Here is a 25,683-nt window from a genome sequence, read left to right on the forward strand (position 1 = left end):
CCCCCTCAAAAAAAAAACCCCCAGCTTTCTGACCAAACAAGTATTTTTTTTAATGAGCTTCATTATTCTTAATTTGGCCATCCACTTATGAGTTACCCCAGGGTGTAAATAAACACTGCAAGAATTCACAGTAGCCATATTATGCAACATGTACGAGAATATGTACAGAGTTTATAGCCAACTGGAATAATTTTCATTTCACCAACTGCTGATTCTTTGCAACTGAAAATGAGCTTTGGCCAGGTCAATGCTATTATAAGAGGGGAAGGCAACAGAGAAAATGTACCAGTGAAAATTCAAACTTTCTTCCAGCCAAGGTGTTACTATTTCATACATAATAACACTATCCTATGATTAAATTAAGCTGAGAATTTGAAACTCTTAATTTCAATTAAAAATATTCTAACAAAAGGCCTGGAAGATGGATAGATTTAGGGGATTCCCAATGCAATAAGGAGGCATTTACTTGTGGTTACTCTTTCAAATCCAGCCCAGACTGAGTGGCTGAAAGTCCTTATTAATCTAAAATCTACTGGGAGGTTTATGGGAAATGGGCACCCGATCTCAGCCCAATTATTTGCTTGTTAGCAGTGTCCAGCCTGGGAAGCTGGAGGCGGCTGCCCATCTGTTGCAGTAGCTGGAGGACAACGGAAAAATGAATGGGACACAAAGAATGGAACAAATACCTCGTTTTTTCCATGGTGATCCCTCTGTACCAACTTCCAGGTATGACCGTGAGGCATGTGGAAAAGTTTGAAATCACTGTCTATAGTGTAAAGACTAAGAGGGAGACACCCTGGCTGCTCCAGGGTTACCACTACAAGACCTTTCTCCACTCCGGGCTAGTCAAATCTCACAAGTTTTTCGTGAACTTCAGTGATAATTCTCCTTCCTCTTTCAGAGCTGTCCAGAAATTTTAAAAAGCAACAAAGCGCTCTACTGTTCCACTGTTTATGGTGACCTGAAAAGTAAGTTCAGGTATTTACAATAACGTTAATCACTCAGCGGCTGGTGAAGATCAGGTACGCCCACACGCAATCACCTCCCAATGTAACAATATGCCGTTTTCTCATTTCTGCTCACTGGAGAAAGCTTTCACCTCTAAGAAGCCCATGGGATGGGAGGAGTGAGCCTTCTGGGATGATATTACTACTCCATAAATATTGTACAAGATTAGTTAAAGTCAGCTCCAGTTTATGCAATCACCATCATGTCACCAAGCATGTAAATCCAACACTGTCTGTTTCTCTAAACAATATGGAAGGAAAGAGAGCTCAGTCCTTTCTCTGAAACTGTATACCTATGAGAATGCAGGCCACAGACCTAGCCCTTAACAGCTTTGCCCCTTAAGGCTGAGATATAGTCACACAGTCTGGGGTCAGTGCTAGAGAAATTATGAGTCTGACAGGTTTATTGCTGGTTATGGATTGTACAAACAGTTCTGAAAGATTATCACTTTGTGTTGAGGGTTTGATTCCTCTATCAGAGAGAAAACAGTTTAAGGTTAAAATAAAGTATCCAGTTAATAGTATCGTCACTATGGCAGAAATAATACTGTACACTAGGTCTGAAAAAGCATCCGTACTGAGGGTGGATGGTCAGAAACAGAAGGACAGGCAGAGCTTAGATTATTTGGACTGAAGGAACAAAGCCACTGATGGCAGTGGGAGAAAGGGAAAATATATAAGAACATTAGGGAAAGAGGGGGGTTTAAGAATGGGTCTCATGCTACAAGTATGGAAGTGACTAGGCAAATATTTTGTGGGATCGTTCATAGATTACTTAGTATTTATGATTAGAGGGGATCATTAGATTATCCAGTATGATCTCTTGCATAACACATTTCTCCCAGATACCCCTATATTGATCCCAATGAGGTTAAGTGTACCAAGGTATTTCAGTCCTCAGGAGTCTAAAGTATTCTGTGATACAAACAAAGAATATAAGAGACCAAAGTGTCACCAATTTACTTATGTTCTGTCTGATCTATTCAGTTAGCATTGGACAACACAAAGCCTCCCTCATTGCCACAATACGATACAGTTGTTAAATCAGGGGCAGGTATGAGAATTTGAGTGGTGACACTGCTTCTACTGGCAAAAAAGGTGTTATACTAGCAGGGAGGTATAATGGAGGTTACACTAGGGCTTCTGGATGTACAGAAAGTCACATCCATAAATAGAACAATGCGGCTTGTGATGTTATATCAGCAAAAATTTCCCATGTAGATATGGGCTTTAGTGAAAAGTTCATTCATAGGGTGAACATCTGGCTCAATAGCAAAATGCCCATGAACTCCTTTCGATTTTGAGCTCTAAAGCATACATCTACACGGGAATGAAAGACCCACAGTTTGAAATAACTAAATTCAAAATAAAAACTCCTGAAATAATAATTTTGAAATAAACTTATTCTCCAAGGAAAGCAAGAGTACAAATTTTGAAATAACCAGCCTGTTATTTCGAAATAACAGGATTGGCAATGTGGCTGCACCGTTTATTATTTCAAAATAAGGGGGGTTAGTTCGAAATAATTCTTTAGTGTAGACTTGGGCCCAGGCTCACAGGGCTTGGCTGCAGGGCTAAAAATGGCTGTGTAGACATTCAGGTTCAGGCTGGAGCCTGAGCTCTTAGACCTTGCCCCTCACAGGTCCCCAAGCTCAGACTTCAGCCTTGGCTAGAAAATCGACAGGACAATTTTCAGCCCCCTGAGCCTGGGTGAACACGCCTGGATCAACTAGTTGGGGTGCCTGTAGACCTAACCTAAGTGATACAATTTTTGCTTCTTGGCACAAGCCATTTTGGAATTCTTGAAAATATAATAATGTAATATATTGTTAAGGGTTCCATTCATAGCAATGTATTGTCTTTCTTTAAAATTAAATACTTGTGAAAAAACTGAATATACATAAAATAATGTAGGCTAGACATGAAAAATTAGGTCACCTAGGTTATTTATCTGTTCCGTACAGTATCCTACTCCAATTTCAATTAGATTTCACAAGGCCACTGAAGTTCATTTAGATTCCATACTGTACATGATTCTTCTTCATGAAGAGCCCACTGCTTATATTCTGCATCTGAGTCACAAGGATAACAAGGAAGTTGAGTCATTTGCATATATAGAGTGCACCTGGAACAGAGTTATAGATAAAATGTAGCTATAGGTATGAGAGAGCTAATTTTCAGCATGTAAAGTAGTTAAAATTTGCAGCAGCTGTAAAAATGTGCAAAATTTTATTTGCCATTACTATTCTGATTGTTGAGATGTTGCTGTCTGATAAGAACTGTATTTAGTACATAAATCTTGGGGAATTTAAAATTGTGTTTTGTAACTTATTGTCATATAGCATTATGACTGAAGAGGTACTGATTTCATTTCAATGGCATTAGGGCCTACTTCTTTAGCACCAGTTGCTATTCCAGCTATATTTTGATTGAAATATTCCTCTCAAATAACTGTCAGCAACAGAAATCTTTCTGAAATTAAATAGTTGAATGTTTTTGATCAGATTGGTAACACTTCAGTGGAACAGCATCAGGCCCTAAATACATTGTTTAGGATCAGACACTTGGAACTCATAGAATTCTTTTATTTAGATTTGGACATAGCAACATGAAGACAGAAGCAATAGTTGTCTTCACGTAAACTCTATAGACAGTAAATGATGGACATTTTATATCCATACAGATTTTTATAGTGATAGATGCTAAAGAACATAAAAAAACTGGGTCATTAGAACCTGTAGTGAGATTTCATGCAATTGTATTGTTTCAAATTGTAAATTTTATTTTGCATCTGAAACAATGACACACGCAGAGTCTCAGACTTTAAGTGGTACCAGAACTGTTTGCTTGGAGAAACTCGGATGTCTTGTCGCCAGCATTATCTATGGGAGATCTTTTAAAACAGTATCTTTGGCCTTTTGACTTTTAAAAAAAGGAAAAGGGTTTCTGAGGTTTTTTTATGTAATACAGCATATCAAAGATTATGAAAAACTAAGCCAAATTCTTACTTTAAAAATGAATAATTTTGCAACATTTTGGAATTTTTTTCTTTACCTTGAAGATGCCTGCTGCCAGGGACCAAATCGGTATTTGAGCATAATGTGAGCCATAGTTTGTAAATCCTGAAACAGATTGCCTGATTTGAAGTGGCTATTTCATTGTCACATGTATTGTTTAATTATTATTTTTATTCTTAAACTAAATACGTCTAATAAATCTGAGTTAATGCACATAAACAATGAACAGACTTAAACCCCCTATTCTGTCCATGTTGTACTCCTGGGGGAATGCTGCACAATGCAGATTCTGCAGAAGGTAATATGCATGCACAATTTTCTGTTTGCTGAGATATAGGCTGCAAAGCTGCTGACTGCCACTTGGGACTACTGGACCTAGTAGAGCCCACCCTGCAAATAGAAGACGAGGCATGTGTGTGAGAGACAGAGACAAGGTGTGTGTGTCTGTGTGTGTGTGTGGCTGCGTCTAGACTGGCAAGATTTTCCACAAATGCTTTTAATGGAAATCCATTAAAAGCATTTGTGGAAAAGAGTGTCTAGATTGGCACGGATGCTTTTGCACAAAAGCACTTTTTGCGGAAAAGCGTCCGTGCCAATCTAGATGCGGTTTTGCGCAAGAAAGCCCCGATCGCCATTTTCGTCATCGGGGCTTTTTTGCGCAAAACGGTTCTCAGCTGTCTACACTGGCCCTCTTGCACAAAAGCATTTGCGCAAGAGGGCTTTTTCCTGAATGGGAGAGTCATTGTATTTGCGGAAGAACACTGACTATCTTACATTAGATCGTCAGTGTTCTTGCACAAATTCAAAGTGGCCAGTGTAGACAGCTGGCAAGTTTTTCCGCAAAAGCAATTGCTTTTGCGGAAAAACTTGCCAGTCTAGATGCAGCCAGTATGTATGTGTGTAACTGAAGGGTTCCCATGCAGGAGAATTGGAGCAACCTTGGGACCCAGCATCAGGCTGTTTCTTCCTTTGGATCCCTTACAATTGCCAACTCTGACTGAAGCTATTCTGGGAAATTTTTCCCCAACATGATGTAATGTCAATTTCTTAAAACATCCTATTAAAATCTCCAGGATTAATTTCAAGTGTCATGAGGAAATCAAAGCTGATTCCAGGAGACTCCAGGCCAAAGCTGGAGGATTGGCAACACTAGGATCCTGAGACTCTGGGGGGTAGACTGTGTGAGAGTTTGGTTGGGGGTCGGCCATGTAGATGTTGCAGGGCATGGCTGGGCTGTGGGTGTAGAGGGTCTGAGTGTCTGGGTTAGGGGGTTGGCCCCACACCTAGTCTGGGCAGATGGCACGGCTGGGTTCTGAGTGGGAGGAGGTGTCTGACCACTTCCTCAGCTGGGCTGTAAGGGAGCAGAAAACAGGAACTGGGGTATTGTAGGGAATTCTTTAATTTTATTCCAGGGGAATTTTTTTGTGTGCGCCTGTATCATTATAGACATACTTGCTGATGAGTATTTTGAAATAAATTAGCAAAATAATCGAAACAGGTCCGATTGTATAATGTTCTTTTGAGAAAATAACATTTTCAGAAATTTGCAAAATTTTAAAATATTATGAGCAGCATTTTTTATTTTTTGTCACAGAAGTCCTCCTGGAGTAATATCAGGCCTGATTTGCTCCTTACACCTCATGTAGTCTTTGAGTAAGAGTCAATGAAGTTAAATGTTAGCCCAAGTTCCAGTGGATCAGTTTATGATGCTCTTTAGGAGCTATCATTGTAAATCAGTGGGGATATAAAATTTCCATTATTTACAGTTGATAGATTTTACATGAAGACAGCTCTAGCTTTTGTCTTCATGTTGTGATATCCAATGCAGTCAATGAAGTAGTGAAGACCAGGACTTTACAGGGTTCAAAAAATAACTAGATAAACTCATTCCTCAATCATCTCCTGTGTTTTAGGGAACACTGCAGAAAGTGTACACGAAGCCTTATTTGAACCATACTGTTATAACTGCATATACAAAATCACTTTCTCCAATCTCCATATAAAATACAAGCTTTGTTATGTGGCATTCATGGGGTATGGGGGTTTCCAATTAATCAGATGTGCTGGTTATTTTAACTTTACACTGATGGTTCATGAATTTTTCACTGTACGCTAGCCATAGTTGTAGGATGGGTTAGATAATATCCGATAATGGTATTATATGTAGAAGCACAACACGAACAAACTTTACTGCTGCACATTTACAAACTTGACTTCTGCAAGCACCAGAAAATGTTGAAAAATTATGCCAGATGGCAATTGGAATTTTTCTGGTTAATTGAAGGATGTATTGCCATCTATGACAGATGCTAGTTAACTGAGTTTTCTTGATATTAAAGTGCCGGATTATACAGCTTGTACTGTAACTCAAAATGAGTTTAGAATTACAGTAGAGGAATGTCAGAAAAAAAATCTCATTTTCCTTTAACTTTCAACCCATTTTTTTTAAAAATTAAACTTTTTTATAAAGTTCTGAAAGAATTAGATACATATTTTGTACGTTCTGTTTTTAAAATACCAGAATTTTAAGCACCAAAATACTTTAAGAAAGGTTATTTCTATAACTTTTTTTGTCAACAATGAAAAAGAATATTTACCAGTTTTATAAGCTAAAACAGTTGAGATAGTTTCAATCAGACTTAGATACATTTAGATAGCCAAACCCACACTCAGAAACTTTTAGCTTCACTTATCGCTAGCTCAGTAAAAACCAATATAAACCTGTTATTGACTTTGCTAGTGTAATAAATCAAGTAATGTGACATAACAGAGTAAATGTTTTATTTTTTGTTCATAGTTTCTGTAGCTACATGTCTAAGCTAAAATGAGCAGTAAGTTGTATACAATACTAGATTCATCCCTAGCTATAATTGAAGTTCTTTGTTTTTTTTCTGTTTAAGAAAAGTTACAGCGGTCAGATCTTTCTGTGGCCTCAAAGTTTAAAGAGAATTTTTCTATACAATGAGAATATAATGAGGAGAAGAGAACAGGGATTAAGGAGGATAAAATTCAAACACTGATGTGGCCAGCACAGATATTGCACAGATTTAAAATGTCCTTGGAGATGAATGAAATTGTATGGAAAACGTATGTGAAATTACAATTTTCTTTTCCCAAGGAAGTAACAGACGTTTTTAATTTTTTTCCAACCCCTGATGATTAAAAAGAAAAGTTTTTTTAAAAAGTGAATGAATTTCAGCTAGATGTACATTGTATCCAGTGTTGTTTAGGACTATGAAAAAACACTCCAGACTCTGATATGTGAGTCATATATCCAACATTTTGTCTCCACACTAATTTTTGTAGTTGCTATAGGAGTTTCTCTTCAAGATGTTTGTATCCTTCATCAACCTGAATGCCAAGGTTGATACACATTTGAATGAGAAACACCATTTGGTATAAATTAAAGATACTTGTATATCAAAATTATTCTATTAGCAAATTTTTCATTACTATTGGTGCAAAGTCACATGAGCACACAGTGGGTATCAGAAATAAGTATTGTGAGAAACAATTCTCTCATTTTTCAAGAACATTTACTCGTGTGTTTACTTCCTTTCAGCATGTTTTAGTCTTCACTGTGGGCTTGTCTTGACTTGAAAAATACTATGACGGGTCAGGACACCTTCCCTTCACGTGCCTAGATCCCACTGAGCCTTCTTTTCTTGACAGCCTGGGCACCTTGTAACTCTATCTTGCTATGCCCAGCTGTTCAGCCTCTGCTTAAGTACAGATACAGGGACAGGGCAGGGAAACACCCCTAAGGCAGCTCAGTGTAGGTACGTCTACACAGCAGCGGTATTTCAGAATAACTGATGTTATTCCGAAATAACAAAGAGCGCATCTACACTGCAAGCCATTATTTCCCCAGTTCATTCTTAGTTTTTTCCAGCAGACATTTTGGGTAGGGTAAGTAGAGAGCACTGATGGCCTGATTATGTCACTTCCCAACCTTCAATAGACATTTAGTAGTACTGTAGCACCTTAGGGTATGTCTACACTAGGAAATCATTTCAAAATAATAACTCCCCAAATACTATTTCGAAATAGCATGTCCACACTACAGGGAAGCCTAGAAATTAGTCAGAGGCAGGCTCCCATAGCACAGTCTATACAGCAGCGTTTAAATTAAAATAATCTATGCAAATTGAGCCATGTCAATTGCATAGATTATTTCAAAATAGGGATTGTCTACACAGCACTAATTTCAAAATAGAGCACTCTTCCTCTGACTTTTCTTACTCCTCATACAATAAGGGTTACAGAAGTTGGAGTAAGAAGTCCTCCAGCTTGAAAGTATTTCAACATTATTTCAAAATAGTCTGTGTCTACACAGCAGGCAGTTAAGTTATTTCAAAATATCACTTGTTATTTTGAGATAATGTTGCTGTGTAGACATACCCATAGCATGAGGACATGCTACCTCAATTTTGGAACCCCAGAAAGCACGGGAGAGTAATTACTTTGAATTACTCTGGGGAATAATTATTTCAAAATAGCAGCAGTGCAGCATCCACACTACCGCTATTTTGAAATAACCAGGGCTCGACAATTATAGCCCGGCACGGCGCCACAGCGCGATCAGCACATGCGCAGTGTGGTCTGCGCATGCGCAGTGTGCTGAACCGTGTGGCTGGCAAGTGGGGCTTGCTGCGTCTTGGCGAGCCCTGGAAATAACTATTTTGAAATAAGCATTATTCCTTGTGGAAAGCAGGAGTTCTTATTTCAAAATAACCAGCCTTTTATCATATATATAGTAGCCCAGTGTCTGTGAGTCTGTAACACTGAAATGCTGGCTGTTCCCTCTGGGGGGCGCTGTTGCCTGAAATGCTAGCTGTTCCCTCTGGGCGGCCTGTGCTGCATGGGGAGTGTGGGGCCCAAAAGGCTGCTTGCGCCACTTGGTCTCCTGCGGTGGCCCAGCGGAGCAGTGCAGAAGTCAGCTGAGTGCCACGGCAGAAGGGGAAGGGGGGGTGGGGCGGTGACGTACATGCCCAGGAGATGGGGCCTGGCCATGTACATCACCGCTTTGCCCCCTTTCGCCTCCTGCCGTGGAGCTCAGCTGATTTCTGCGCTGTTCAGCCGGATCGCCACAGGGAAGCCCGAACGGCTGCTTGCTGCCTCGTGGTGGCCCGGCTGAGAGGTGCAGAAGTCAGCCGAGTGCCACGGCAGGAGGCGAAGGGGGGGCAGGGCGGTGACGTGCGGCATGACAGCGGCTCCAGGCCCTGCCCCCTGGCCGTGAACGTTACTGCCCCCCTTCGCCTCCCACCATGGTGCTCTGCTGACTTCTGCACCTCTCAGCCAGGCCGCTGCATGGGAGCAAGTGGTGCAAGCGATCGTTTGGACTCCGTGGTCCCCCGAGTGAGAGGCAGGAGGGGGAAGAGAAGAGAAAGAGAGAGATGGAGAGAGAAGAAGGAGGTGGAGGAAAGCTGAGAGAGAGAGAGGAGGAGGGGGAGGAGAGGGGAAGAGAGACCGGAGGCTCAGGAGAGAAAACCAATGTGGAGGACAGACCTGAATATCCCGTCTTATGATGGACTAATTGGCTAGTTTTGAAATAATGGGCTTGGTATTGTGGATGCTCCGTGTGTTATTTTGAAATAAGGAGAGTTATTTTGAAATAACTTCCTAGTGTAGACCAGGACACAGAGACTAACAAAAATATTGTAAATATATTATCATGAGCTCTCATGGGCAAAACCCACATAGGTTTTGCAAAAGGCAGGAATCTTTTGTGTTCAATCTAAGCTTTCCGTTTGCTCTTGTGAAAAGAATACCACATCCAAGATGGATCCCAGCATTAGGCGACATGGTCACATGTCTCCGCAAGGCCCCTGTCTCCATATTTCATAGGCTGACCCACATGTCGGCAGGCAGGTTAAGCTCCATTTTCTTTTGCTAATCGGCCATCACAGCCCTGAAGTGTAAACAGTAGGAGGGTCACAAAGGAGTGAGTATACAATCACAGATACACAGGTCAATATTCCTAATGTGATCTTTGCAGTTAGCATAAGTCGTGTGCCATACCAGGTATTGGTTTACGAGTGAAGTATATTGTGGTCAGAGTTTCCCCATAGTTAGCTGACACAATAATGAATATAACTTGTCTTGTCTATACCAACTGCAATGTTCTGAACAACAATTATGTTAGTTAAAACAACTCAGGGCTGTGGTCTAGCTCGCTGCAATATTCTAATTAAGACAAGCCTTTACCTGTGAGACTGAACATATCCCTAAATCATTGAAATTAGACAATTCTTACCCTATTAGATAATTTCCTTCATTCTCATGCCTAATCAAGATTTTAATCTAGAATATATACATAAAATCTTTGTGCAATCTAATTTCATATGACTGAAGCCATCCATCACTTCCCTCTGAACTATTTCTCATAGACTGCATAGCAAAATCTTCTGACATTTTCCTTTGTTCAGTCTCATGCCATTACTTTCACCTATACCATCCGCAGCAGTGCCTTTCATACCTTGATATTAAATCCTTCAAACACTGTCCTTGAACAGTCTCACACGCTGTGTCTAGACTACGGAGGTTTTCCAGCATATTGGAGGTATCTTGGAAAAACTCTGCTGTGTCCAGGGAACACCTCTGCTCTTCCGACATTTTTTGTGGAAGAGCAGATGCGCTCCATTGGAAGGCCTGTTTTCCTCATGCCACGAGGAAGAAGGGCTCTTCCGAAAGAGGAGGTTTTTCCGAAATTTAGCCCAGCGTAGATGGACCAAATTTCAGAAAAGCCTCTTATGACAAAACTATAGGAAAAAGGTACGCAAATTGTGCTCCACAATTTGCGTACCTTTTTCCAATAAAAAGTGGCAGTGTAGACATAGCCACAGTCTTCTGGGTTGTCAGTTAATCAAGCATAAGTCCCAACATCACTTTTGTTTCTCTTTTCTGACTTCCAGTTCATTAGTCTATTTCTAGTCTTGAAAAGCCCCTGGGTGAGTACAATATTCCAGTTTCTTTCCACAGTGTTTTGTGATGAGATGCCTCTGTGTCAAAAGCCACACATCACAAGGGTTGCTTTGGCTATGAAATTACACTGTATGTTCCTATCCCCCTTAGTGCACACTATCCTCCCTACTGCTATTTTTTGTGTCTGTGTTTCAGATTAGTTGTCACCAGATGGAGTAGCATGCATTTATTCGGGTGAAATTCATTTTGTTTTCTTTATTGATACTTTTAGTAGAGCTGCCTTGAACTGTTTTATTGGTTTCACTGGCAATTTTTACAGGAAAGTTTCACAGCTCCAGGATTGGGAGGAAGAGTGTAGACATGGGTCCACACAAACCAGAATAACTTGCTGGTTAGGATATACTCACCTAAGGCACTCACGTAGGCTTTGTCTGCATTTGTAAGTTTAAAGTGCAGCTGTGTCAGCACTTTAATGGGGCAGTGTGGTCATGCAGCAATGCTTGGAGAGAGCTCTCCCAGTTCCTTTGGTAAACGACCTGCACCAGGCAAGCAGCTAACAGTGCTGAGAGCACAGTTTGCAGTACTGGGAGCCTGTTTACACTGGCACTTGACAAAATTCTAACTTGAGACATTTGGTGTTGGGAGGCATTTTTTCACACCCACGAGAAAGTTACAGTGCAGTGAAGTGACAGTGTATACAAGCCCTTCGATGGAGCAGGAATTAGGACCTGGTTCTCCCTGATGAGTGCCTTAAGGCTAGGATGAGGTCTTACTTGGCTTTGCTTTTGTGAATTTTTTTTTAAAGATCTCAGTTTTGTTCTACATGAGAACAAAAACAAATTTTGAAAACTCAGTTTTTTTCATAAAACAGAACTGTTGGTTTCCAGCCAGCCATGATTGCTAATCTCCGTTGGTTCCTTTATTATTTCTCTGCCTGCATTGGTGTTTGCAAATTTTTAACATCTGTAAACAAAACCAATGTACTACAATTCCTCTATACTGTTATTAAAAATGGTAAATGAAACTGGCCTAACATTAATTCAGGCAGAGAATTTTGAAACTCAGTTTAAATATATTAGGGGTTTTGGGTATGATTAATTCTTTATAAACATTGAGGACCATATACGGCATTGTTTCAGTGCTTGTGTAAGACAATATGCAGACAATATAGTTACCAATGGTGTAAAGCAGAATAGAATTTGGGCCAAATTTGTTAGGTTTCACTTATCCTATAGGCTTATTCTCTGGGCCCTTATTCTGTGATGTTCTAGGTACCTTTCAATAATTGCGTTGGAACTGGACAGTTGTACACTATGGCCTGATTTTTTAAAGTCATTTAGATGCCTGAAAATACAGAAAGGGACCTCACAATATTTACAAATATCTAACTGTAATTGATTTAAATGAGAGGTAGGTACCTACACATATTTGAAAAGCAAGGTGCTTTACTTGTGATGAAAACTTACGGAGATTTTTCTGAGATTTCCTTTTTTTTGCAAAAAATGCAGATAAAGCAACATACAAACATTTAATAAATTAGTGTTAGTTTTATTGAATTGTTAATTCTGGAGAAAAAATAAACAACAAATCCAAATATTAAAAATAAAGTCAAAATGATTAATTTTGGCATTCTCAGGTACAATGTTTCAATTTCAGTTCAAAATGACTTAGAGTACGTCTACACTGCATCTACACTGGCCCCTTCTTTGGAAGAGGCATGCTAATTTAGAACTTTGGAATAGGGAAATCCGCGGGGGATTTAAATATCCCCCACGGGATTTAAATAAACATGGCCGCCGCTTTTTTCCGGCTTGGGGAAAAGCCGGAAAAGAGCGTCCAGACTGGCGCGATCCTCCGGAATAAAGCCCTATTCCGGAGGATCTCTTATTCCTACTTGAAAGTAGGAATCTCTTACTTGAAAGTAGGAATAAGAGATCCTCCGGAATAGGGCTTTATTCTGGAGGATCGCGCCAGTCTGGACGCTCTTTTCCGGCTTTTCCCCAAGCCGGAAAAAAAGCGGCGGCCATGTTTATTTAAATCCCGCGGGAGATATTTAAATCCCCCGCGGATTTCCCTATTCTGACTTGCCTGCTTTGCATTCCTCTTCCAGAGAAGGGGTCAGTCTAGACGTAGCCCCCGGCTATTTCGGGATATTGGAGGTATCCCAAAATAGCTACCCTGTGTTTACACAAGCCTCCCATTATTTAAAACTATTTTACGAAATTACAAGCACACTATTCACCATCCCGTTTAACCTCGTTGCACAAGGGATAAGGAATGGCTCGAAATAGTGTGTTATTTCAAAATTTGGCTCTGTGTAGATGTGCCAAATTTCAAAATAGATTTGAAATAAGATACGCAATTTGCGTAGCGCTAATTGCATATCTTACTTTGAGATTAGTTTCAAAGGGCATGTCTACATTGCACACTTATTTCAGAATAAGCCATTCCAGAAGAAAAACTCCGAAACAGCTTATTTAGAAATAGCGCGTCTCCACAGCAAATGATGAGGCTCAAGCTTAAAGGAACCCCTCTGTACAGTTGTGTCTCAGGTTCTTCACCTTTGCATACCTCATTGACGGATAGCAAAGCCTTTTCTCTGCTTGCTGTCGTTGCCCTTGCAGACACCACAGAACTCCAGCCATGGAGCTGGAGCAACACCCTAGCATTCGAGGACTCTTGTAGGTTGTGCTGCACCTCCTGCAGGTCTTTCTGTGGGTCGCCTTCCATGCCCTGCAGGAACAGAACCCCCGCTTATAGTGGGGCAATTCCTCATTTCTCTAGGGATACTGCTCATGCAGCATGACCCTACCTGCCCACCCTTGCACACCATGCACTGCTGCTTCTGGCATCTGGACACCAGTTCCGACTGGTAGGACCGGATTGTTATGGAGTGGTGAGGTGACCAGCAATGGCTCTAGAAATTCTGCATGCAGGAGGACACCTTTCAGGAGCTGCATGAGTGGCTCGCTCCTGCCCTCAAGTGACAGGACACACACATGAGACCTGCCATCCCCCTCCAGAAGTGTGTCACCATCGCCATTTGGAAGCTTGCCATGCTCCATCGGGCGTGGGAAAGTCGACTGTCAGGGCCATGCTGATGCAGGTATAACTCTTACTATTGTCCCAGGAGGGTGGAGAAGCACTGAAATAGGGCTCCCTAGGGAAGTGGGGTGGTGGTAGTGGAAGCCCCCTTCCTGGGAGGTTTTTCAGTCCCGGCTTCACAAAGCCCTGACAGGAATGGGGTCATCAAGGGGTTTCTCCTGGTGTGTGGAGGGGGGATGGTGGGCTTATGGACCTCTTGAGGGCCCTGGCACTGCTGTGATTCTCTGTTTGTTTGTCTCCTCCCACAGGTGGTGCGGGTCATCAACACTGTCCTGCTGTTCAGGATCATCAACTTGGGTGACCTGGACCCTATCATTGCCGGCTTTGCCACCATTGGCTTCCCCAACTGCGGGGGGGAGGGGAGATTATTGACAGCACCCACATATCCCCATCCAGGCCCCCATCCACTGGGCAGCCGAATTCATTAACTGCATGTGGTACTTTTCAATGGTCTTGCAGGCCATCATGGACCATCGTGGGCAGTTCACAGACATCTGTAGCGGGTGGCTGGGGAAGGTGCATGATGCCCACATCTTCCGCAACTCCAGCCTCTACCAGTAGCTGCACACCAGCACTTTTCCCCCGACTTCACCAGCAGGGTGAGGGATGTGGACATGCCAGTCTATATTGTGGGGGATGCTCTCCTGGCTAATGAAGCAGTACAGTGGACACCTGGACCAAAGCAAGGGACGCTTCAATACCAGGCTCAGCAGGACCCTCATTGTGGTAGAAAGCACCTTCAGGTGTTTGAAGGGGAGGTTTCGCTGCCTCCTCAGCTGGATGTCAGGGAGCAGAACATCTCCCAAGCGGTGGCTGTGTGTTGTGTCCTTGCAGGGGGGAGATATTTCTCCCAGGGTGGAGGACAGAGACTGAACAGGTTGGCAGGGCTTCTGAGCAGCCATGCACAGCTGCCATCTGGCAAGCCCATCAGAGGGCTGTGAACATCCTGGAGGTGTTGAGGGACAGTTTCACATGAGGACCCCAGTGACACTCTCCCCTGGGCCTTCCCACAAGTGTCCTGTGCATTGCCCTTCCTTGCCTTTCCTCTCACTCTTTTCCTCTCCCTTCCCCTGCTCCCTTACAGAGACAATAAATCTCACTGGGTTTTTTTTGCAAAAAATAAACTCTTTGTTTTTATTTGGGGTCAATGGTAACTGGGGAGGGGCTGGGGAAAGAGCCTTGGAGGGGGAATGAGGGACTTAGAAGAGGAGAGAGGGGAGATGAGAACCTTGGACAGGGAAGGAAGGATTTGGGAGGGGGAAGAGGGTAGAGGAGAGGCTCAGGACTAGAGCTGGGAATGGTGCCTGGCTCTGGTGGTCCCACGGCCTTATGTACGGGGCCCTCAGCAGCCATGAGACGGGGGGCTTAGAGGGAGAAGCAGGAGTTGCAGAAGCTGGGGAAGGAGCAGCAGAAGGAGCCGCAGCGGACGTGGGCACCACAGTGGCAATCACTGCCTATAGAGCAGAGCAGATGTGCCATCCCTGCTCCCTCATCTCCTGCCCGGTCTCGTGGAACAGCTGCAGGTCCTCCTCCGTTCTGAAGTCCGTGTGCAATAGCACAAGGATCTTCTGTAGCTCATGAACCCACATGCACAGGCTGCTGTGTGATCCCCAGGCTGAGAGAGGCCATATTATGCCTCAGCCCCTCACCACCTGCCACCTTCACCCATGTGTGTGTGTGTGTAGGGAATGAAATGGAACTCACCTGATAGGCCTTCCCCAACTTCTGATGATGCCTGGAAGACATCCAGGGCCTGGGGTACTGGCTTCAGGGACTGACCCACCCCCCAGGATGTGGTGGAGCTGGGCATAATATGGGCAGGCCTGTGGTACCACCCCAGAGCAGGAGCTGCACTCCCTGGTCCTGGCATAGGGCTGCCTCATTTTTTCAGGAGTATGGGTTCTTTCAAAAAAGGGCATTTTTTTTTTCAAAAGAACCCCATCTAGACTGCGGGTTCCTTTTAGAAAAACCCTTTTTCGAAAAAGTGCTCTCGCACGATTATGCAAATGAAGCATGAGATTTGTAAATCTGCACTTCATTTGAATTTTCTATCGGCTTCATTTACATTCCTCTTTCAAAAGAGAAATGTAGATTAGACGTGCCCTTTTATATGTAACATTTCTTCCATTATTTAATAAGGACTGAAGTTAGATTGACCAGGAGTTATATGCCAGGATTTGCTCTTATTCTCCTCCTTATTTTTTGCTCAGTCCTAGTGTGGGGATGATAATTGCAAACTGTTGGCTTTTTCACCACCAGCTGGGTTCTGATTTGATGTTTTCTGGCCTACCAGATGGAAATAGCAAGGACATTTATTTTTAGGGCTTTATTGATTGATAAAAATTAAATATATGTAAGTGATCAGATTTGTTTCCCAACCTGTTCTCAAACATAGTTCAGAAATTTGAACAGTTCAAGTTCACCCCTTTTCTTGGGTTTTGATTTGATAACACAGAACAGAACAATAAGATAAAGTTGTTCTCCAAGCTTGGCGGTTTCTAGGTTTTCTCCCACTGGACTGTTCAGACTACATCCTTGATCCTCTGATTATATCTTTAGATTTCAGACTCACTGGATCAGCAGAATCCACTTAATATTCCCCAGCAGAATAAAAACGTCTAACAATGAAGTGTTTCAGGCAAATACTGCAAGCCCGTTGCTCATATTTAAAATACATAAACGTTACCTGTATTGGACAGGAAGAATATCATCTTTATCATCTGAGATTACATGGTCATTTGAACATTTTATAGTGAGTACTCAATGTTTAAAAAAACTATTTTATTTTTCTCTATTGAAATTCTAATGTGATGAAAGGAAGACACCCCTTCACATGATACCTCACAAACAAGGAGTGCTAACACAAGCAAACATTTACACACTGAACATGTTTAATTCAATACATGCAAAAAAAGTATTCCGCGAGTTGTAGAAAAAGTAGGAAGAACTGGGTTGTTGGGCATGGAGATTAGCAGAGGGAGACTTGTTGAGGGGGGCCCTGAGAAGTCACCTTTCAAATATTTTGGTCGGATCATCTTTACGATGAAAAAACAAAGTGAAGAACTTCCAAGAGGCTATAGCTACTTAAGAGTATAAGAGAACATTTATGTTTGTAATACTCATGTAACTCTGATAGCATTGCCAGACCATCGATAATTTCAGTTTATTTAGCCTGACCACATTTGTGAGCTCCAGAAGGGCATTAGTCCATTAAACATCGCTCAGCTTATCTGAGAGAAACAGAAAAAGAGAGGATAATTTTCTTGTGTGTTCATGGTGGCTCTCAACAGCTACCCATTATTATAATTATCTAAGTTTGTTAGTTGATTGTTATCTCCCCATTAACAATTAAAATCCATATTGTATTTAAGTAAAGTCTAATGGTGGCCTCTAACGATATAAATTGGATTTTAAAGCATTCCAACACGTACCTTTAAATTGCTCCAGGAGAGACACGCTGAACACTCTTGGCAGCAGTGCGGGCAGTCTATGGGAGACATGATGTTCTCTGGACAGTGATGAGGGATTCCTACCCACAGCCTCACCCCTGCTGGCCGAGGCTCTGCCTCATCCAGGGTTGCAGAGAAGGGCTCCTCTTCCTTGTCCAGGAGCCCGGCAAGGCTGTTGGCCCTCCATAGTCCACACATCTGCTCTGCCCATTCCCTACTCACTGTACGTGAAAGGGGAGTGCAGCCCCAACTTCTTCACTTCTGCCACAGTAGAGTAAGGGTATCACAATTGGACCCTGAATATTTTCTGTTTTATTTATTCACATTTTTAAATAGCCAATCTGGGGTCCTGTTTTTGGTTTCCCCATGGCCCCCAGATACTTGTTTAATCTTGCTGATGGCTTGTGAGCACTCCACATTTGAAAAAAAAACATTATTTTGTTTTAACATGATCATAACAGGCTGCTTTCCCCAAGCTTCCTCAGCTGTAATAATAATTGGGAATGATTAAGAATACTACAGTGACAGCCTCAAAAAATGAACACCACAGCGTCTAAATGTTGTAGCTGCTGATTCTTCATCCTTTGTGATTTGACGTTCCACCTCCCACTCTGGGCCAGTTCCTTTCGATAAATGAAAGCAACGCTTAGGCAGTGATTTATGCCAATTGCAGGATGAACGTGACAATGCAGGACTGCATGTAAAAGTGACTTCCAAACAATCTTACACATGATAGACTGCCAATTTGAGAGTGAAAAACGGTCAGTTTTCAGGCCCCTAAAACCACAGAGATGTGAAATTCAGGGTGTTTCTTTAAAGGTATTATATAGTTCACAAATAGGGTGTGTCTAGATTGGCATGATTTTGCGCAAAATCTTGCCACCTGTCTACACTGGCCGCGAGTATTTGCGCAAGAACACTGACTTTGTAATGTACAAAATCAGTGGTTCTTGAGCAAATACTCCAATGCTCCCGCTCAGGGATAAGCCCTCTTGCACATGTATTCTTGCGCAAGAGAGCCAGTGTAGACAGCCACGTTAATTTCTTGCGCAAGAAAGCCCGATGGCTAAAATGGCCATTGAAGTTTTCTTGCACAAGAGAGTGTCAACACTGGCATGGATGCTTTTGCGAAAAGCAAACCTTTTGCGCAAAGGCACATGCCAGTATAGATGCTCTCTTGCACAAATACCTTTAATGGAAAAAATACCGTTAAAAGTATTTACCAAAATCATGCCAGTCTAGATGCAGCCATAATATATTTTACGGGCCTGTTATTGAGGAATGGTCTGGGGAGGAATGGGTTAAAGCGCCTTTCAGCTTGTGGATATGCATTCAAATCTAGCCCAGGGTTGGAGGTGACTTAAAGTGTTTCCCAACTGACAGCTATTCATTGACCTACAGCATGTCAGTTATGTTGGTGGTCTTGGTCCAGTGGCTAATGAGCAAATGTTCATGTCACACACATACAAACACTCTCTGCACATCCCCATTGGAAATGGTCCTAACAGGTATCCTTACTGACAACCTAAGCGAAGGGATACTGGGAATTATTTGGCAACTCTCAGGAGTAAAGAGTGACTGTGAAAATAAGGAATAAAAATGAACATAGCTGGGAACTGGACAATGTTATTTCATTCGAATGTCAGCCATCCAGGTTTGTCTCGTTAGACTCTGATTTCACCCTAAAGATCATCTAATTGTTTATTAAATGACCTTGGTGTTCCTGCCCCTGTAACCCTGTCTGGCAGGCCACTGCACACATTTATTATTCTGAATGAAAATGTGCTTTCCAACATCTGTTCTGTGTTTGTTTTCCTTTAATTTCCTCTAACTCCCTCTCCATCCCTGATCTCTCATCTGTGCTGGTCTGAACAGAGTAATATGGGCTGATGTTAATACAAGACTGTTTATCTTGGCTTTACCCCTGCTATGGTGCAAGATTCTCACCTCTCTGTGCCCAGCCAGCAAAGTGGACAAATGGAAAGGGGGAGGGACCAGTCTATGCATCTGCCGCCTCACTGCCCCTTTTGGGGGAAATGCACCCCAAAGCAACAGCTTAATACCCTGCACAGAGTCATGACTCTGTTATCCCTAGTGTGGGCATGGGGAGGGTAGTGTTGGCAGAGGCTTCTTTTTCCCACACCAACCCTGCACACCAGTGTAAGGGTCTAGGGCAATCCAGGTCATATTGTCCGGTGTGTGTAATCCCAAACAGGGATCCCGAAGCACACTTCCTGGTTTGGATCACCTATTGAGTGGAGTAACGCACCGGCGAGATCATGCTAACGAAGCATGGGATATTTAAATCCCCGCTTCATTAGAAATTTTGGTCGTCTATATTTGCATCCCTAGCTCGAACTAGGGAGCTAGTGTAGATGTACCCTATGAAATCCACTGAGAATTTTGCTATTGCCAATCTACTTTTCATGGAAGATTCTCAGCTATCATGGGGATAGGTGACAAAAACCATCTCTGTCTCCCCCTCCTCACAAGAAAGATAGGGTTCCTATTTACAACAGCTAAGGACATTTTGCACCTGAAGATTCTCCAGTGCTCCTTTCCCCAGTGTCTGGATGGCAGCTTTATTTTGAATGGCCTCCTGCATGATAAGCTATAGCCACTTTAAACTCTAAACATTATAAATTGTTCATGTCTGGTTCTGAGTGCTGACACTTTTTAAAGCTATACTTTGGTATCCTTTTCTATTCATGCTCCCAGTATTAGGTAGACGCCAGTAATGTGGGTTAACTGAATCATATTAGTATTTTATTACTCGTTAAAAACCCCATGCAACTAGTCTCTTATTAGAAAATCCGTGAACTGCTACTTAGCTACTGTTACAACTTAGGTTGGTTGCTTTGAATACATGAAATTAAATTGATGGCTTCCTTTGTCTTTTCTTTTTTCAAGTTTACTTGTTGGGGACAATCCTGAGTTCAGATTGCAGGTGTGCATTGCTGAGTCCCTTGTTAACCTAGAAATGGTGCCTGTGCATGCATGCATTGTAGACGTTTTATAAGATATGAACTGATGCACCACACTGAGTTTATATATTATATTATTTTATGGTTCTGTGACCATAATTGAAGGTACAGTGGACTTGTTGAAATACGTAGCCCCACCAAAATTTTCTGAACATATGTTTTAGGCTCTCACTATACACTAGCTTTGAAAAGAGTCAATTTTCAGCATCATAAAGACACTTCAAGTCTACTGTTTCTCAAAGGTCCCTTTCAAATCCTTGAATGTTCATTTACTTTTTTCAATGTTAAATTTTATTTGCCACATGGCAGCTCAGTCATAGAGCAAAGCCAACTCCATTTCTTGCTCCCTAATTTCATTAATCAGTTAATATAACCCACATACAGTTTCCAATCTGTCTCAGTCACTTATATAGATTAAAAACAGCCAAAGTACAAGCAAAGGACCATTGTGGGGAGAATTCCCCACATCTGGGTGGCTTGTCTTGCAAGAAATTGCTTTTTACCTTGTTTTTTTGTAGTCATTGCATTCTCCATTTGCATGTCTATAGATTCTTAGATATTTAAAGCCAGAAGGGATTCATCTGACCTCCTCTATAATATAAGCCACATCATTTCTCCCAGTTACTCCTGACTTGAACCCAATATATTGAGCTGGTCTATTCCAGTTTTTTTCCCTCTTACCAGAAAAGTCTTATGAGGTTATTATACATTAATCTCAGTAGGATTCCCATAAAATGCCTACACAAAGCTCCACAGTTTTCAGGCCTTTTTATTGTCATAAAATTTGAAACTTACAAGTATCAGAACATATATGTAAATATGAGCACTTAACTTCTGTGAGTTTTCTTTTCAAAGCCCCGTGCTAACATTAATTAATTGATCCTCATATCTCACAATGTGTGTGAGCATGTAGGATCAATGTATTTCTGTTTTTGCATGTGGTTGATGATATCTCCATTTTTATAGATGGAGAAGAAAAGTTTAAGGAGTAATACCCACATCCTCATAAGTATTTATGCACCTCTCTCTCACTGATTCCAATGGGAGGCCTAAATTTCTGTGATCTGGACCTAAATTTTCAAGCTTGGGTGCCAAAAACTGATGCATAAAATGCCTGATTTTCCTAGTTTGCCATATAACATTCTTTTAATATTAAACCCAATCTACATAATAAGATTCCAATATCATAACTCGGTCTATATCTCACTCTGAAACATAGGCTGTCCATTGAGTCAATGTGAAGTAAGGAGGACTTTTTGGGTATAGAGTATAACCCTCATCACAGTGATTCATATTTTGTTAATCAATTTTTAAAATCTCAGCCATTTTGACTTTACAAATTACTCTTGTGTGTACAGCCAAAGTAAGGAATATATGTATGCCATGCCAAGAGTCCTAGACAATTGCAGTAACAAAGGTAACTCAACCAGTCATTTTCTTACTCTACAGCTAATTTGCATGCAACAATTTCATTGGTTGTATGATGACCATACAAAACGGTGATCACTCAGTGGTTACTTGGCTACACTGTCACACCCATACAATAACATGGACCTTCAGCCAATAGGCTGCATCTAGACTGGCAAGTTTTTCTGCAAAAGCAGATGCTTTTGCGGAAAAACTTGCCAGCTGTCTACACTGGCCGCTTGAATTTGCACAAGAACACTGATGATCTAATGTAAGATTGTCAGTGTTCTTGTGCAAATACTATGCTGCTCCCATTCGGGAAAAAGCCCTCTTGGCAAATGTATTTGTGCAAGAGGGCCAGTGTAGACAGCTAAAAACTGTTTTGCGCAAAAAAGCCCCTATGGCGAAAATGGCGATCTGGGCTTTCTTGCACAAAACCGCGTCTAGATTGGCATGGACGCTTTTCCGCAAAAAGTGCCAATCTAGATGCTCTTTTCTGCAAATGCTTTTAATAGAAAAACTTTTCCGTTAAAAGCATTTGCGGAAAATCATGCCAGTCTAGATGCAGCCAATAGTGTTTCATTTAATACACCAAAGGGGTGTTATTGGCCTGACTTCTCTTCTACCAGAATAAATTAGGACAACTCTATTAGAATTAGCATAATCACATTGGTATAAAACTAGTGTGGAAAACATTAGAATCAGATCTTCAAAAATTGAAAGTGAAACCATGACTCCATTAAAGCCAATGGGAAAACTCCAATTGATTTCAATGGCACCCGGATTTCATCCTAAAAGAATGCTGATTTGTATTTGCTCAGTTCCAAAATATTTAGAAGCTTTTTTCCAAAGATTTTAGTTTATAAAGTGCTGAGGGTATAATAGATGATATTTTAATTTGGGTTAGGGATCTCAAAGAACACAGTAAAGGATTTAGGGAATTTTTACAGAACAGCATGAGAAAACAACTCATTCCAGCAAAAGTGAGAAAAGAAACACTTGCTATAATATATAAGACTCAGTTGCATGTAACAACATGTAAACAAAAGGCAAGTGAGTTTTTGTTTCCAGCCTGGGGTGAGTACTCAGGTATTAGACATAAATCAGTGTGATATGTATGATCCCTCCTCAAAAGCAAACAAAAGAATCAATATGAGTTTGTGAATTCCCACGCAGATCATGGCAAAAGATAAAAAGGGGGGATTTTAATTTGATGAAGAAACCTACAGGTATTTACTGGTTAGTGCTGTCACTTAATGGAAACTTCAAACCCAACAAAAACAAGCAATGAAAAGATGGTTATCTTTATTACATTAATTCATAGTATGTAAGGAATAGAATACAAGAGGTTCTGGTTGCTGAAAATTGACCCTAGAATTTTAATAAATTGCTTAGATCTACCAGTTTGAGTCCAGATACCTTACTTGCAGGTTAGCAAGATATTTTGAGAAACCTATTTATACAGTGAAAAACTCACATGAAGTCCTTGGAACAGAAACAGTCTTTTTCTCTTTGTACAGTATCTGCCTAACACAATTTTGTTTAGACTCTACTGTAGTACATACAATTATAATGGAATAATTATTATCATATATAGATTTGTTGGACATTAGAGATGCACCTATCAGGAGGCAGCCATCCATCCAAGTAGACTTTGCTTCCCACAAAACATGAGTGAGGTGGGAATTAAAGTTCTTAAAACTCTGAAGGTCTCTGGGAATTGCAGGACTGGGGATGTCCATAGACACAGGAACTGCTCATATGGACATGGACACTTGAAAGCCATTTGAATCTCTCCTAAATTCCTGCCCAAATGCTCATCTTACAGGGACACTGTTCTCAACACTTTTCAGCACCTCTGAGAGAACAACATCTGTTTCAAACCCTAAATCCAAGGGTATGAGAACATCACAGATGGAAGGGTAATTTCCAGCTCAAGTAGAACCACACATGCTAACTTTGATCAAGCTAGAGCACTTCAATTGGCAGTGTAGTTAAGGCGGTATGGACAATGGCCTGGGCTAGTCACCTGGGTACATATCTCAAGTCTCAGACAGGGTTGTATTTGGACAATTAGATTGTGCCATCACCTGCACCATTGTGGCTAATCTGATATTTTTAGAGTGCTAGCTTGATCCAAGCCACTGTGTGCACATCTACTTGAACTGAACTTGCACCTCTGACTGTAGTGCAGACATAGCCAAAGGGTTCTCTTTTAATTACATCATCCATTTTAAAAAGCTACCTTGCTGTGTAATGCAGTACTAATTAAGGTTGACTGGCTGTTCTGAAAAATTACACCCTTTTTACGTTTAACAACCAGTGTTCCAGAAATCAGTAATCGGAGCCTCATCAGAACAAAACTGATGAGATCACTTCATTACCAGCCTCATTTATTCCACCTCTTTCATGGTCAGAAATTCACCATGAGCTGTTTATTAATAGATGTCCCCAGAAGCAGGTGAAATAAAATAACTTAGCAGTGACGAGACTTACACATTCTATTACTGGAGATTACGAAGTGAGAATGTCATACAGGGATATTGCCACTTTGACATCTCTAAATCAGATGTGATCAGAGAGGAAGAATGGTGCAGGGATTAATAAATTTAGGTTCAAATCCCACAGGCTTCCTGTATGGCCACTTAATCTCTGTATCCAGTCCCCCCATCTGTAAAATGGGAAGAACAGCATTGCCCTACCTCACTAGGATTTTAGGGAGTGTAATCCTTCTGCCAGGTGGAATCATCAACCACCAGGGCTGGGTCCAATATTGAGGGGTTCCTTTCCATTGATCCAACACAGAACCAGCTCAAGCCTCCACCCAGTAACCTGAGAAAGTTGCATACTATCCCGAAGCACCTCTGAGAAGTGGTACTTCCCCACTCACAGAGTTATTAAAACTTTTTTTTCTACACTAAAAAAGGAGGAAAGTAACTGAGCATTAATTTGGGAAAACACCACAAACAGGATTCATAAACATAAACATGAACATAAACATAAACATGAATAAAAGACCCACCCCAACTAGGTCCTCTCCACTCAGGTTCCTAAGTCCAGCACCCCAAAAGTTCCCTTCACATGCCCAATCCTTCTCTGAACCCCACTCACAGTTGCTGTCATTGGTCAGTGTAGACCCAGAGCTCAGAGGTGCAGCTGGCTGAGTTCACCTCCCATCCTGGGTGGAGAGGGGGAGTAAAGACGCACCTTATTCATTCAAGTGTTCAGACCCTTGTACTGTGCTTCTGTCTGACAGCCGCACTGCTGACCATTCGCTGGCCACTTCCACCAGGCAGCTGATAACTGCTCCCACCGCACCCTGCCAACCACTGGCTCACTACTCTCACCATTCCTCTCCACCAGCCATCCAATTGGCCAGTCATCATGCTTCTTTGCCATCACCCTGCTGGCCACTAGTTACACTTCTTCATCTCACAAGTCACTCATACTTTAGCTGACTGTCAGTCACCATCTGCTGCCACCTGCCTATCAGCTGTGACGGCTACACATCAGTCTCACTACACGAAAAATGGATGCTGCCGTGGTCAATCTTCTGGCATTTGATTTAGGGGGTTTAGTGATGAATCGCTAAATCAAACTCAAAGGTGCCCCTCTCGGTGCCAGTACTCCTGCTCCTCACGAGCAGGATTGTGCGGAAACACAATCAGGGCCAGCCCACAACATTTTGGCACCTGAGGCAGGGAGCTCAAATGACACCCCCATGCCCCCTCACTTGGGCAAAAAATTGGAAAGGTCTCAATTCTGCCTTCTTCCTGTTCTACTTCTCTCG

General features: G+C 41.7%; 1 long non-coding RNA gene across 1 annotated transcript in view; it reads left to right on the top strand.

The window, feature by feature from the left end:
• The first annotated feature begins 601 nt into the window (after positions 1-601).
• Positions 602-25,683, top strand: part of LOC142826695 (uncharacterized) — a 53,945-nt gene continuing 28,863 nt past the window's right edge. The window contains exons 1-2 of the long non-coding RNA XR_012900898.2: positions 602-726; positions 902-968. This is a non-coding gene — a long non-coding RNA (uncharacterized LOC142826695). The remainder of the gene's footprint in view (positions 727-901; positions 969-25,683) is intronic.

The sequence above is a fragment of the Pelodiscus sinensis genome, chromosome 2 (genome assembly GCF_052426305.1).
Source record: "Pelodiscus sinensis isolate ZL-2025 chromosome 2, ASM5242630v1, whole genome shotgun sequence".
NCBI classification, from domain to species: Eukaryota; Metazoa; Chordata; order Testudines; family Trionychidae; genus Pelodiscus; species Pelodiscus sinensis.